The sequence below is a fragment of the Triturus cristatus genome, chromosome 3_2 (assembly GCF_964204655.1).
Source record: "Triturus cristatus chromosome 3_2, aTriCri1.1, whole genome shotgun sequence".
In the NCBI taxonomy this organism is placed as follows: Eukaryota; Metazoa; Chordata; class Amphibia; order Caudata; family Salamandridae; genus Triturus; species Triturus cristatus.
Window position 1 is genome coordinate 783343784 of NC_140584.1, and position 14645 is coordinate 783358428.

Genomic DNA, 14645 nt, shown 5'->3' on the forward strand with positions numbered 1-14645 from the left:
GGGAGCGACCAGGAGGAGAGTCTGAGTCCGCTTCCAGAGATAGGCTGAGCGCACGTTGACAACCCGGAACCTTTTTGCTGCTCAGCACTGGTTTCCACCCGGGAGCATTAGAGCGACGGACTGAAAAGGGAGATGCAAACGAAGCCGACAAGCAGGCACCATCTGACCCCAACAATGACAGCAGCAACATATCAATAGACCGTAGCAATGTTCGCCCTTGCAGACCAGGGGCTCACGGTCCTAAATACAGATTTATACGCTGAAATACGAACCGAATTCAGAAACCAGTAACAAACCACACCCCGTGGTAGCTGCGGCATTCAGGTAAACCTATCCATCAATGCGTGCGGGTAGAAATTGCTTTCTGGTGCTGCATTTGAATAATTGTTAAGGCTGCGTTTTGCATTGTTGTCTGAAATGTTGTTTTCATATAGCCTCGCGTAGAGTCATCTTGTCATGTTATTATTAGTGGTAAAACCAAGCCGCTGTATGTGTGGTCTGCTCACTCAAATGGAAATGCCAGCTGCCTCTCTGGTTATGTTTTGTTTTGCCTTTATACGCACATAGTAAACAGACAGGTGTGACAGTTTTGTCTTGCTGGGTCTCCACCTGGGAGGGGCAGTTCCTGTTGTGTCAATGTGTTTGCGGTATCTGCACTTTGAGCTATATAACTCGAAACACCCATGTATTCCAGTGGGGGCTGTGTCAGTCTTTTAAAAATGACCCCAGGTTTTCCAAAGCAACGCCCACAAGCACCTGCGCTTTAAGGTCCGAGCCTCAGTGTGTCGTTCCTTATAGTTTGGCTGTCTTGGACTGTGTAGGGAGGCTGTGGGGCGAACAGATGCAATGAAGGGTTAGAGATCCTGTTCCCCGTGGTCCTTTAAAGGATGCTGCATTACAGTGATGATCAGAGATTCTGAGGCGTGTCGTGGTTACGCCCCAAGGGATGCCGAGAATCTGATGATGTAATCCAAAAGGGAACAGCAAGAACTCGCAGTCGTCACAGATGGGTAATCGCATCTCTACAGTTTACAGATTGACTGAAGTCCTTAATCTGAGGACGCCAGCCCCATGCCATTTTTTAGACTCAACTGGCCAAAAGTGTTTTCCTAACAATGCAGTGTGGCACTAAATGCGAATTCATATGGCTTTAAGTGGTCGAGTCACTCCGGGTTTAAGACCCATTAGTAATTTAGAATGGACTTTGAAGTAGGTCCCTATCGAGCACTAGAGTCATGTCCTTATCTTTACTGGAAAAACACTGACGAATCCTGAACATGTCATGTAACAAATGTTCAAGCAATCCATCTCAGTGATTTTGTTCCTGTTTATAATGTACGTGGTTTATAATAATCCACATTTGTAAAGCGAGAACAATTGCCCGTGAGGGTCTCTAGGCGCTGGGGGGCCGTCGGGAAGATTAAGCAAGCTATTGCCCAGAGTCACATGGTGCTGGGCTAATCTACCCCTGGCGATCGAACCGTGATCCCCAGATTCCAGAGTCAGTCGCCCTGGCCGCTGCACCACACCGCTTCCCTTTTAGTGAATCTTGCACTCTATTAGAGTGTTAGCTATTCCCAGGATGTTGTGTTTCTGCATTTTTTTCGTTCAGCATATTACTCTTGTATAGTGCATGCTTTTAGCTGAGCTACATCTAGGTATTTATGTAAGGGATAAAGTACCCCCTGCGGTACATTATAAGAATATTGCAAGTCACAAAGGTGTTCCATAACCATATAGAGGAACGAGGCCAAAGGCTGAGTTCCTTTATAAGGTTAATGAACTCCTAGGTAATTTGCAATATCCTTATATACACCAGGGGGCATTTTATCCCATATAATACATGGTCACAACATCACCTTTCCCATAAACCATTTAACACCTCGGTACGCAGCTCTTTCATAGTAAAGAGCAAGCACGTTTGCTAACACGAAGAATACGAATGAAACCTCTAGTGCAATTAAAATACCTGTTAGATATGTGTTGCAAACAGATTTTAGAAACCGTCAGTTCTTAATTTGTAAAAAAAAAAAAGTAAAAAGTCCAAGTCCCTTATCAGGAGCCCACTGCAGCCTGCTTCACACTCTGCCCTTGCTAGCACTGCCAATAATAGTACCAACACCAAGGGAGTAGCCAGAAAATGTAAATGCCCCCCTCTTTGATCCATCCCTCTGAAGCAAGTGAGTGAAGCAAGCAAACTCCACCCACTCTAGATGAGGTCCCTTTATCCTGCCTTCTACCCATCCATCTCTCCATCCTTTATGCCTTTCATGCATCCATCCATCTTTTCATGTTTCCGCCCCTCCTTTTACCATTCCATCCGTCTACCAGGGGCGTAACACAGGCCCCTGCAGCCCCAGCAGTGCAGGGGGCCCCAAGCTGCAGGGGGGCCCCTCAGCCCACTATTCAGGTAAGAGAGCTCCACATAAAATCCGGAGCTGGGGCCCTCCGCGTACCTTGCAGGGGGGCCCCCTCAACTTTCGTTACGCCACTGCCGTCTACCCTTTCATAATAATAATATTATAATAAAAATCACTAATTATCAATCATTAATTATCAATATTACAGTCATGCATCCATCCATCCTTCCATTCATACGTCCAACCATTCATCCATACATTTCCCATCCATCCATCAATTCACCTATTTTTATTAGCCAACCAATCTATTATTTTTCCCTTCCATTCATCCAGCCACCCATCTATCCATCCACCCACCCATTCATTCCGCCTTTCATTATTCCAGCCACTTTCTTTCACCCACCAGTGCAAATCTTGTTTTACCCCTCCATCCATCCAGGGCAGTCTTAACAGCATTATAGGCTCCGGGGCAAAGCAGCTCACTGGGCCCTGCCAAAACTACCACTCACAGCAATAAAAATGTTTAACGGAAAATTAGTGTTAAATTCTAGTCATGCATGGGGTCCCTGGACAACTGACCAGCGGGCCCTTGCGTTAAGACGGCACTGCATCCATCAGTCCTTTTACCTTTGCATCCATCCTTTCATTCACAGATTCTTTCTTATTTTCATATATCTTTCCTTTCGCTCTTCTTTTCAACCCTCTCGCTCATTCCCTTTCTTTGCTGTGGTTAACCCCTGATCTCCGTTATCGTTTTTCTTTACTTTTCATTTTTCAAGAGCTTTGTCTGCAGCGTTTATGACAGGACAGGCTCATAAATAACTATAATTGTCAACATCACCCCCGCTTTAGCTGTGAAAGCAGGGGGTTCACAACACCACTGACCAACATAATTACTAACTATCACACTACTATAAGTGTGACAAATCAGACTATTCCAAGCCCCCAACGCTATAAGAATGGCTTAGATGGCAGGTAATAATCATATTCAATCTATATTGAATTAATAAACAACTGTTGTTGTGTTCATCTCTAAATTAGACAGACAGAGCCACAATGTGGCAGATTGTCACAAGCGCCACTGTTGACAATTAAGTGCAGAGCACCAGACACCACTGTCTCAAATTAAGCACTGGAAACTGTTCAATGCAAGTCAATTAAAAAAAAACCTGCAATATCTCGAAATGTAAAAAGGAATGAAACAGCGAACCTATGTGGCAACACCACCACCCTCTGAATAGCCCAAAATAAGTCCAAAGTACATAAGATTAGAACAACATAGCGTTCACATTCACTGCTCCCATTGTTTCCAGAGAACGATACAAGGATCAAAACAATTCTGTCCAAAAATGCAAAGTGCAACACAAAAGAGAATTTCCGTAGCCAATTAGTCCAATCCAAAACAATCTTGTTTCCCAAGTGCTTTTCACAGGATTGACACAAAAACAGCCAACGCATTTTGTCCACTGCCTGTGGACTTCATCAGGGCGTCATGATTTGTTCATATCCAGATCAAAACGACTACCCTCCTACTAATACATGTATCAATGGAGGGATGGTACCTTGGTAAGCATTGATATCAAATTCATGAGACCGCTTCTTCCTGCGATTGCAGGGAGACGCGGTTGCTTGAAGTTGATATCTGGATATGTGAGGGCCCTATGTAGAATAGGAATGGATCACCAATCAGGATAATACATGGTGGAAGACATCCATTTTTGGATACATTTGAAAATTCTATATGACAAATCAGGACACTTCGGAAACAAGATTGTTTTGGATTGGACTAATTTGCTACGGAAATTCTCTTCTGTGGTGCCCTTCGCATTTGTGGACAAAAGTATCTCGAAACGTGTAGAAACATGCAGAAAGATTCTAGCTTGTCTCTATCTAAGGAGTGCAAAAATTAAACATATTCTATCTGCTTGTCAATGTCAGATAAAATGCAGCAGAAGAAAGAAAAGCAATATTCAGTTTGTTGCTTTAAACAGTTGCTTTAAATTATGCTCCATGACCCCACCTGCCTTTTACTGGCTCTGGCATCCGGCATAGTGACTCAGAGCTCGACTGTAATAACCTAATAATAGTGCAGTTCTTACGCTTTTTCTTTATAATTGGCGACTTGGTGCATCACAAGTCGCCAATTATAAAGAAACTAGTGACTGCCGTTTATATAGGAATTACAGAATCGCATGATCAAAGTCGACCATAGAGACCTTAGGCTGAAGGCAGTGCAAGTTTCTCCCAGTGCATCTCAGGGGCTCAGAAAGGTGTTCCAGATACATGCTCATCCAATCCTTGGCTTCTCTACAGAACGCACACAGACGACCATTGACAAAGCCAACAGTCCAGGCTGCTTTTGGGTGCATGTCAGTTGTGTTATAAACATGGATGCAATAACAAAAAGCTCACAGAGACACCGAAATACTAGTAGGATGGCACACTATGGGAATCACAGAAATGTAGTTTATGTGTTTAAGGCACGCCTATATCTACATAGGCCATGCCTTTTTTAGACCGCACACTTTTTTCATCCCACTTAAAACCCTGCAAATTTGCCTAACATTAATGTAGTGTGGCACTTCAGACAATTGCAGAATAAGCATTTTCTTCGTCTTTGAAAGTGTCATTGTGTTATTTTACACGTTGACCTCTTCCTATCCGCACTTTCTAAATTTGACTTTTAGTTATTAAAGTTGGTATGTACTGGCTGAATAAAAGGTACTTTTGTTTTAATCTTGGTTCAGCTCCAGTCTAATCATTCGAGCAGACTAGTCTCTTTGTGTGGGTGCCTGGCCCATTGCACTTTTGATATTTCTGGCTGCTGAAAATACACTTCCCAATAAAACAGTTAAGATAGCTCAGCAAGTTAACTGCTTGCTGTTGAGGTCTGGTTAATGTACAGGGTGGACGTTCAATTTAAGTCAAGTTAGGTCGATTAAACCTTCCATCATTTCGTGATAGTAAATTCAGTGCTAATTTCAATTTGATAAGTCATTTCATATAAAACTGTTCTATGTAAGTTACTTTGGATAAAGGGTTATATAAGTAATAGATAATTATTGTTTTTCATTTTATAGTACAATAGTTAGCACAATTTTGGTTCTGAAAATGGATGTAGGTCAGCTTCCTACTATAACACTCTTTCCTTTTTATGTCCATGAATTGCTTTAGAGGTTTAGTTATAGACTGTACCACAGCTGGAATGGGTGCCTGTCCCCTGGACAGTCCACATTTGAAATAGCAGAGTGTAACCTTGTTGGTAATGTTGTTTGTACTAAACCAAGTATGGATGCCAGAGCATTGTTTTGTGTAGTTTCTAACTGCAACCACTTTGTTTATACATCATCTCCTACCTTAGTGCAATGTATATGTCTAGTTTGCAAATAACACCAACATCCCATACACATTACTAGCGCCAGGTTAATATTCTGCTTTTACTCAAAACAACATCCATGTGGTTTCTGTACTCCAAACAGGACTGGCACTCAACACCGGCCTTCAGATGTATGTTTCAAATGAAACCCGACTCAGTAGTCCTTCCAGTGCATTGTGGTCAATGTGGTTTATCCTTCCAAAGTTGCAGATCTTCTTCAAGTTTGATAAATATTATTAGAATATTGGAAGGTTGGGAGCTTCATTGTAGACATTGGAGTGCTCCGGGCTTATAATGGCTGGTATAAGCCCGGAGCTCCAACATTCCAATGTTTCCTTGTGTCTGTGAACAAAGGCTTCAGGGAGCCTGAGGGGATTTCAATCCCCTCGCGCTCCCTGAAGCCTTTGTTTAATTTGTTAGAACATTCTGGCCTCTAGTGGCAGAATGTTCAAATAGCCTTATAGCCCTTCGTAGCAGGGCTATAACGGCTATTAAAGTCCTGCTGTCTTGTTCTAGTCCCTCGCCTTCGGCTCAGGCCTTTAACGCTGCAGCTGGCCTTTAATAGCTGGTATAGCCCACTACGGCGGGCTATAAGGCTATAATGTCATCTAATATTTCGTTTTCATCGCTTTAGACGTGTTCACTCGTCATGAATGCTTCAGTGGAGCACAGCAGCTAGTGAGTGACAAACGTTTTTGCAGCATAACATTTAAAGACCAGTGTCTTCTCAACTGTTTATCAAACAGGATGTTACTGCAAGGATCATCACCCTCTGCTGTTTAGCCATTTATTCAACACAAAGCATTTTCTGCTGCACATCTGTTCGAGTGCCAGATCTAGATCCTAAAACCAGTGCTAAACGTCTCTGCTTCTAGTAACTTGGAATCATATGGTAATTATAATCAGGAAAATATGTATTGCTTTTTTTGCCTAAACAGCAACGCCTGGGAGGTGTTTTTCAAAAACAGTAGGTTAGTGGTAGAAATTACAAACAAGGTGAATGCAGTTTACCAGAGCCCTTCAATGAGCAGCACGGTAACAATATAGGAGACAATCTCAAGAATTCAAACAGGAAACTGAATGGGTTCATACAAATGTTTAAAACAATCAAATTGCATCTCCTGGTTAGGAGATGTCCCCCGGTTCACAGCTGATGGTCCCAACTAATGGGTAAGAATTTAATCCAAAATAAATAATTCTCCAATTGGATAAGTTGCTTTTTGCTGTGATGTTTATTTACATCAATCTGGGATATTGCTTCATATCAAGTGTCATGCATGTTTGAGGCAAAAATCCATATGTGCAAATTCAATACATCAATCCCGATGCATTTCGGGCAGCCCAGTGCCCTTCATCAGGGGAAAACATCTGAAATTAAATAAATGCAAGCTTTTACATGAACAAAGCACCGCCACTGGTTATAATTATGCAGATGAGGTATGATATGAGAATGTTGCCGTAATACCCTTGCCGTGATGTACACACACTGATAAGCCGCACCTTTCGTATCACCGCCAGCACGCGCTGCAGTCCACCTTTTCACAACTTTGATTCAGCCACGTTCTCATATGCACCGACTTGTTTATTGATATATTTTTGTCTCGTTTCCTTCATTTTTGTTCACGTATTCTTCCTTTTCATATGTGGGAGATAAGGTTTTTTCTATCTCATAAGCATAACTATAACCAGTTGGGGTGATTTCTTTATGTAAAAGCTTGCATTTATTTAATTTCAGATGTTTTCCCCTAATGAAGGGCACTGGGCTGCCCGAAATGCATTGGAATTGATGTATTGAATTTGCACATATGGATTTTCGCCTCAAACATTCATAATACTTGATATGAAGCAATATCCCAGATTGATGTAAATAAACATCACAGCAAAAATAAACTGATCCAATTGGAGAATTATTTATTTTGGATTAAATTCTTACCCATTAGTTGGGACCAACAGCTGTGCACAGGGGGACATCTCCTAACCAGGAGATGCAACTTGGTTGTTTTACACATTCTACGCTCTTCGGACTATAAAGTGAATCCCCAGTAGCACGCTACACCTTTCAAATCTGAAACATCTTGGTAGTGCGTTTCTTCAACTTCATTGTTATTTCATACAAACATTGACAGTGAAACCCTATGCTGGCTCGCATCTAACCTAATATCCCCAATATATCACTTTTAGAATGAGGGGGAATGTATCCCAAAGTGTGTGCACTCAAACCAAGCACCCACTGTCAAGGTGCGGTCCTACTGGACCTAAATTATTCCACAAAAAGAGCAATTGGTGTACTAACACGATAATACTTTAACAGTTATACAATCTGTATCCCAAATTTGTTCTTCAAGTCGTCTTTTATTAATCAGGAGTATCAAACTACATATAAGGTAGACCAGCCAATGCTTTTCGTCCAAGAAGATGGACTTCTTCAGGGCACAAGCAACTGACTTTTGGATATAGCTGTTACAACCTAATAAATTATTATCAAAGTAATTGAGTTGTCCAGATTCCATTCATCTTTTCGGGTCACAGATATATTGACCCATCGCCTTGTACGTTATCGATTGTGCTCTGAGGAAACTGAATGGGATCAATAAAGAGGTGTCAGATGGATCTTAACCCTAAGGGAACCCCAAAAGAAGTGATTTGCAGTAGTTAAACGTTGGGTAAATAGATAAACGTATCAAGCAATAGGCACAAAAATGACAATACTGGTGCAAAATTTACTAATGTGTTAAAAATATTCATAAAAAGCACTACAGAGCTCTTGAGACTAAGGGATTTTTGGGTAAGAGAAAGTATCTATAATTCCCTTTTAATTCCATTTAAATTATGGAGGTATCCTCATCCATTGGCAGAACGCTGATATGCTGGAATATACTAGTAATAGTTTGGTAACAACATTTAATTGTGTATTTGACACTATTTAGTAAACTGGGAGGTTCCAGAGAAATAGGAATCCTACTCGTGTCTGTGCGAACAGTGTAACAAAATCAGCAGATATACAGTGAAGTTTCAGTTCAATCGGAAACATTATTCACTGTGAGACAGGTGTGTCTCTGTGACCAGTATAAAGAATCTGGCATTTCCTTGATTTAAAACATTGCTAACTTGTTAACTTTATTTGTGTTCGAGCATATTGTTACAGACATATTTGTTTGATGCATGGAACTTTCTTTTGATTGCTGACTTTCATTGAACATACCTCTGCATTCCTCTGCCTTGGATATAACGTAAAGACAAGAATTTGCACTGCCATAGGTCTCACATTACTGAACGTTTGAGCAATTGGTGTTGCAAATAATGATGTATGTTAGACTTGGTTTTTTTGTTAAAAAATATCCCAGCTGTAGCATAAGTAAGGGGACAGTATCTTATGCTGCTAATAGAGGTCCTTTTAGAACTGCACAGGGACACCTAGTAACAGCCTGTGGTACTGCACCCTTTTCTTGCTTCATCGATTTAATGTTTTCACTTGTGCTACTGCTAGGCTATTTTTTAACAAGAAAAAAACTAACAAACATTAACATTTGCAACGCCATTAGCTCAAACGTTCAGTAATGTGAAACCTATTACATTGCAAATGCTTGTTTGTAATAATTTCAGTGCCATAAATATAATCCGCAAGTTCATTATCAGTCACACAAACATACTGACAGAAGTGTAAATACATCACAATTACACAAAGAGCGCTCAAAATAATATTATATTTGCTTCCTAAATAACTTAAACCCATATTTGAGTACAAAAGAGAAAAGCAACACAAAGAGATTCATAAAAGGTGATTGATATATATTCTCAGTAGACGAGACAGTACAGAACTGTAACACCACTTGCTTCCCGAGACCGTGAAGGAGATAGAGACGCTGTCCCTTCCCCGAACCTTTGACACGGACTATTTTGGGGATCCCAACCCTTCGTGAACCAAAACTTTATTGATGTATGTCAATATTACGCTGGACATGGACCACTAGTTATTCATCTGTTATTTTCAAACCTTTGAAGTCCCACATACCTTTATCTTCCAAAGAGCTCCACTGGGACATTCCGGGTTTGCGCATACGTTGGATTCACTTCGAATGCTAGTAGATCTTTGGCGCTCACGACTTAAGCGCCACTACTATGCCTTTCCCCATTAGGAAAATAGAAAACCTTTGTTAACAGTAAGCCTTACCTGACGCTCCCAAAGGACACTGTTTTGTGTTGCCACTGCAGCTTGGAGGCGAATTATCCATGGCCTCCCAAAAACGCCTGTTTTAATTTTGTGTGTGCCCCCTATTATCCTTGGTCTACGCCCTGATGAAGGTGGGGCTCCCTTGTGGGCCCTATACCGAAACGCGCGTTGGCGCTTGATTCGATGACCTTCTCTTCTCTGAAGTTCCATCTGGCTTTCTTTGGATGAGATACAAGCAATTCATCCATTTGAACACCCTAGGATCATTTGTGTTCACCCACAATGTGTTTTGATGTTATGAATGTGGTTCTGATTGAATGTATGTATGGTTGAGTTTAGGTTCTAGCGGGGCACCTACTTTGCTTTTTGATTAATGTATATTTATTGATGTATTGTGATTGTTTGGATTATATCCATATATGTTATTTGTATGATGAATATATTTGTATAAATTGAAAAATGAACTTTTCGACATAAAAAAGGTAAAATAAACATGAAAGGTCTATCCTTATACCTTTAACTCTTCTTGAGTACTTTTGTTCCAGTTTTGTCTTGTTCTTTATCAAGGACCTATCTATTAGGCCATAGTACAGATTCTCTGAACCGGTTTTGTTCTCTTTCTGAAGTACTTTGCCCATTACCCCTTGTTTACCGGTTCTCTATCCCGCCTTTGGGGGTTCCCCCTTTCTTATTGGTGACCACTTGCTTCCTACTCATACACAAAGCATCAACCTGTTTCACCACACCAGTGTGGCAAATACAGACCCGCAGGTCTCCATTTGGGAAAACAATATTTTAAAAACACCTTTGACTGCATAATGCCAAATGCTGCTTACAAAATATGAAGCAAAAGTCTAATATAGAGTTTGCTCCATTATATACTTTAAAATTCCAGGGCCTGACCTATTGTTAATGAGCCTCAATCAGATGTTGGTAAAAGGTTATAGGTGTTGATCTCCTGAAGTGAAAACGGCTGCAAGAAAGAGCCATGGTGATGTATGCTTGTACATAGTATGATTATACCTGGCCACCCTTGTGTAGGAGTGCAGAATTTGTAAGTATTCAAATGCAAATGCCCCCAGGTTTTCAGCTGTTGCTGGCTGGAGCAAGACCCCTCACTTAATGTCTTTGTTACATGATAAGACACTAATGGGACAAAACATAAAACTGTGCTTCCTCGTCCTTCGGGAGTCCTTTGTTTTGGTTTAATTTATTTACCAACCCACGCTTTGGTGTAGTGGCAAAATACGTAGTGTAGTTAAAAATATAGGTAACCCATTTAAAGTAACAAACCATACTAATGACTCTATGATGATATGAAATGATATGATGTCAACAGCAGATGCCCAAAAAAGTATTGAGAGGCTTCTGGTAAGTGAGATCGTATTACTAAAAACAACAACCACATGCGCTGAGAATGGAACAAACATGTACTGTAGCTGATGGCTTCAGTAGTAAGGGAAATAGGTCTATTCACGTGTGTACAGTTTAACACCATAGGAAAAGTATGAGTTTTCCAACCTTACCCTGTGACAGCAAGGCCACTGTATTGTGCGTTTGCAGTTTTTTGTTCTCAGAGTGCAATAGTTTATTGAGTTGGTCGGGATACGTGCCATGGTCCTGCTACAAGCCACAGAATGCACAGAAAACAAGTAGTGTTGTGAGGGTGCAGTACCACAGGCTGTCCCTGGGAGTCCTTTTGAACTTCTTTTGGCCACATATAATATTGCACCCTGCAACATGGCTAGGCAAAAGATATGGCACAGCAGTGAGAGCTGCCGACTGGTGAGCTGGGGATCCCGGTTTGAGTCAGCCGTCAGTCTCAACATCCTGTGATAAGGGCTGATTGTTTAATGGCTGGGTGCACTATATAAATAAAAGCGTATGTAAAGTTAAAAAAAAACCAGTAACAGTAATGGCCTCGGAGGGGTGGTGGGGGGGGCCCGGCCTCGGAGGGATGGTGGGGCCTGCTAACAGTGTTGTGGGACGTGTGAGGGGAGGCACTGAGATTAAGGGATATGAAGAGATGGAACAGTGTTGTGAGAAGGGAAGGATTGGGAGATAAAGGGACGGCAAGCAAACGATGCAACAGAAGTTTCACTGCGCAGGTAAACAGAACAGTTAAGGAGGGATGAGGCAGGCCAAAAAAAGAGCTCTCTCTAAATATAAATAACCTGAACAGTAAGAACACATGTAAGAGGGGCAGTCCTCATGGGAGGATACAAAATTCCAAAAGGAGGGACTACTAAGTGTACTCACCATTGAAAACCCAGCATTGCTACAGCAACCAGAACCAATGAAAAAGATGGGTATTTTTTCAAGCCCATATCTTAGATACAGCATGTCTTGAAGAGACAGGGCAAGCGCTGCCTAGGCGAGACCTAAAAAGAACTTTGTTATGTTGCAAAGGTGGTTACAATAGTGTGGAACTTAAAACCAAAGGCGTGCAGGAGTTGAGCATCTTTAATGAAGGGGTATTGCATTAAATGATAGTCCCAATAAAAGTATCTATATTTTGTAAAAGTATCTATATTTTGTAGTGTATGTCTTTTAAGTTCATCACTTGCAATATCAGCTATATTGTTTACCTCCTTTTCATAGCTTTCCTTATCTGTGAGAGTAAAGCTTACCTCTGCTAATATAGTCTGTTCAGGAAATTGGCCTCACTCTCTGCCTTCACATTGTTTTAGCTCAAAATGTCGCTTCATTGTGGGATATTCTTTCTAGGGCCGGTGTTGTTCAACTATCGCCATACACTGTCACTAACAAAAACCGAGAACTATTGACTTTGCCATTTTATTTTTTTCAATGCAGGAGTCTTCTTTTTAAAGCTTTTGTCAAGACCTGAGTTCGAGCTTTACATTAAGATTGACACCTAGAGTCTTATTTTTGTATTTTCACACTGGGTTGGCCTGAACCAAAATGGCTGTCCCAACATTTTGTGAGATCTCAGTCCAGGCTTTAACCCTCCTTCATTTTTACCGTGGCCTAAGGCAGATATGATTCCTGCTGTGCCTCCTCTTCCTTGTCACTGCTTCAATGTGGCTCCACGGTCCAGAATTCTGTTCTACTTCACCTTCCTTGTAAAGGTAGCTCATGGTAGTACCAACTTCTGCTCTGCCTCACCATCCGTGAGAGCCCTTCATTGCATCTCACAGATATATCATCTTTTGCTTTGTGTCCCCCTGCCCACATTGTGCTCCTCCCCCGCTTCCATGACATGCTTGTCAGGGCCACTCATTTCTTTTTAGGTCTCACCTACGCAGCGCGCATGTGCTGCATAGGAGAGCCTTTAGCCGTCGCTCTGCTCATTTTCAAGCACACACTCGTGCTTGTGGCAGCATCCACCTTGCGGGAGCGAGCAGGGGCGCGCCACAAGCACGAGTGCAGTGCTTGAAAATGAGCAGACTGCGCGTGCACACAAGCACCACTCCCGAGCTCACCTCCTCCTCCCCTCTCTCTCACACGCATTCCTTGTTAAAGCTAGCAGCAGAGCTGAGCTCCAGATGTTCAACATCAGCCTCCAAGTGCAGGGGGGCTGTCTCAAAGAACACTCCTCTGAAATATTGGCCTCTCTAGTGCATAGATTTTTAAGGGGGAATGCTCACAGCCCTTTCACTTTCAGGAAGCATCATATTCATGCTGCTGTACACTAAAGGGCAATTCTTTGGTAAACTTGGCATATAGCGTGTGACGTCAGCACATCTAAAATATGATTTGCTTCGGTTCTTTACTGGCCGCTTCTCAATGGACTTTTCAATGACCCTAAATTACATTTATCAAACCGGCTGTCTTGGCCTATTAGGAGAAAAACAATTTCTATTTGAAGGGAAAATACTCTAGAAAAATGTGAAATCACAGCTCCAGCGTTCCAATAATTTTCCCCCAGGAAAACACTTTAAGAAGTTTTACCCACTGATACTTTTAATAAAGGGTTCTGAAATATAAATTTTCAAGTACAGAAAATGACAGAAAAGTGCAAACGGGGAACAGTTGCAGGAATATACTTTTGAAATGTTACAGAACAAATTTTAATACTGCCATAGATAACGAGCTGTCTTTGTACGGCTCGAGTCGCCACAGTTTTGCGCGAATTGCTGGGGCGCGTATTCTAAGATTTCATTTCACTTCCCCCCCCCCCCCCGAGCACTTTTCATTTCACTATCATCCCCCTGAGAGAGCGAGCCTCTGTGCCTCCGGGCCAAAACTGATTGGCAAGGTAGCAGGGTGAGCATAGATCATGTTAGCAATGGCTCATTTAGATTCTTCTGGAACATTTTTATCTCCAACGCACGAGGTGAGTAGTTGTCTTTATGATGGCTGTGCTTCTCCTGGGGGCGAGGAGGCTAGGGGGAATGGAAAGGCACCATGGGAAACGGTAGACCCTCTCCTTTTCTCTTGAAACCCTCCCATGGGGAATTTCTGCAATGGAATTAATTTGGGCCACTGGCTCCATGCATGAGCCCCACTACCATGTCACCACGGATGTAGGGCTGGAGGAGCCCTTTCTGACCCCAGCTAAGCCCCTCCTCCATTTTCATCTTCTAAGAGGCAATAGGATGGGGATTAACCTTTCATCCCCCCATGGGCAATATACAACCAATACCACCAAGGACATAAAAAACAAGCATTGGCATAGCCAATAGGTCTCGCCTTTGGGACCTTGTAAGTGTTTAGTTATCCAGCACAATATCTTTGGTGCAACAACATCAACTGTTGCATGGCTAAACACTTATAA

At 41.9% G+C, this 14645-nt stretch overlaps 1 protein-coding gene across 7 annotated transcripts in view; it reads left to right on the top strand.

The window, feature by feature from the left end:
* The first annotated feature begins 102 nt into the window (after positions 1–102).
* PLEKHM3 (pleckstrin homology domain containing M3) overlaps positions 103–14645 on the top strand; it is a 520667-nt gene continuing 506124 nt past the window's right edge. For 6 of the 7 annotated variants that reach the window (XM_085648873.1, XM_085648871.1, XM_085648875.1 and 3 more), the window contains exon 1: positions 103–324. The gene's annotated coding sequence lies outside the window, so the exon portion shown is untranslated. The remainder of the gene's footprint in view (positions 325–14645) is intronic. The other variant, XM_085648872.1, reaches the window with a different exon arrangement.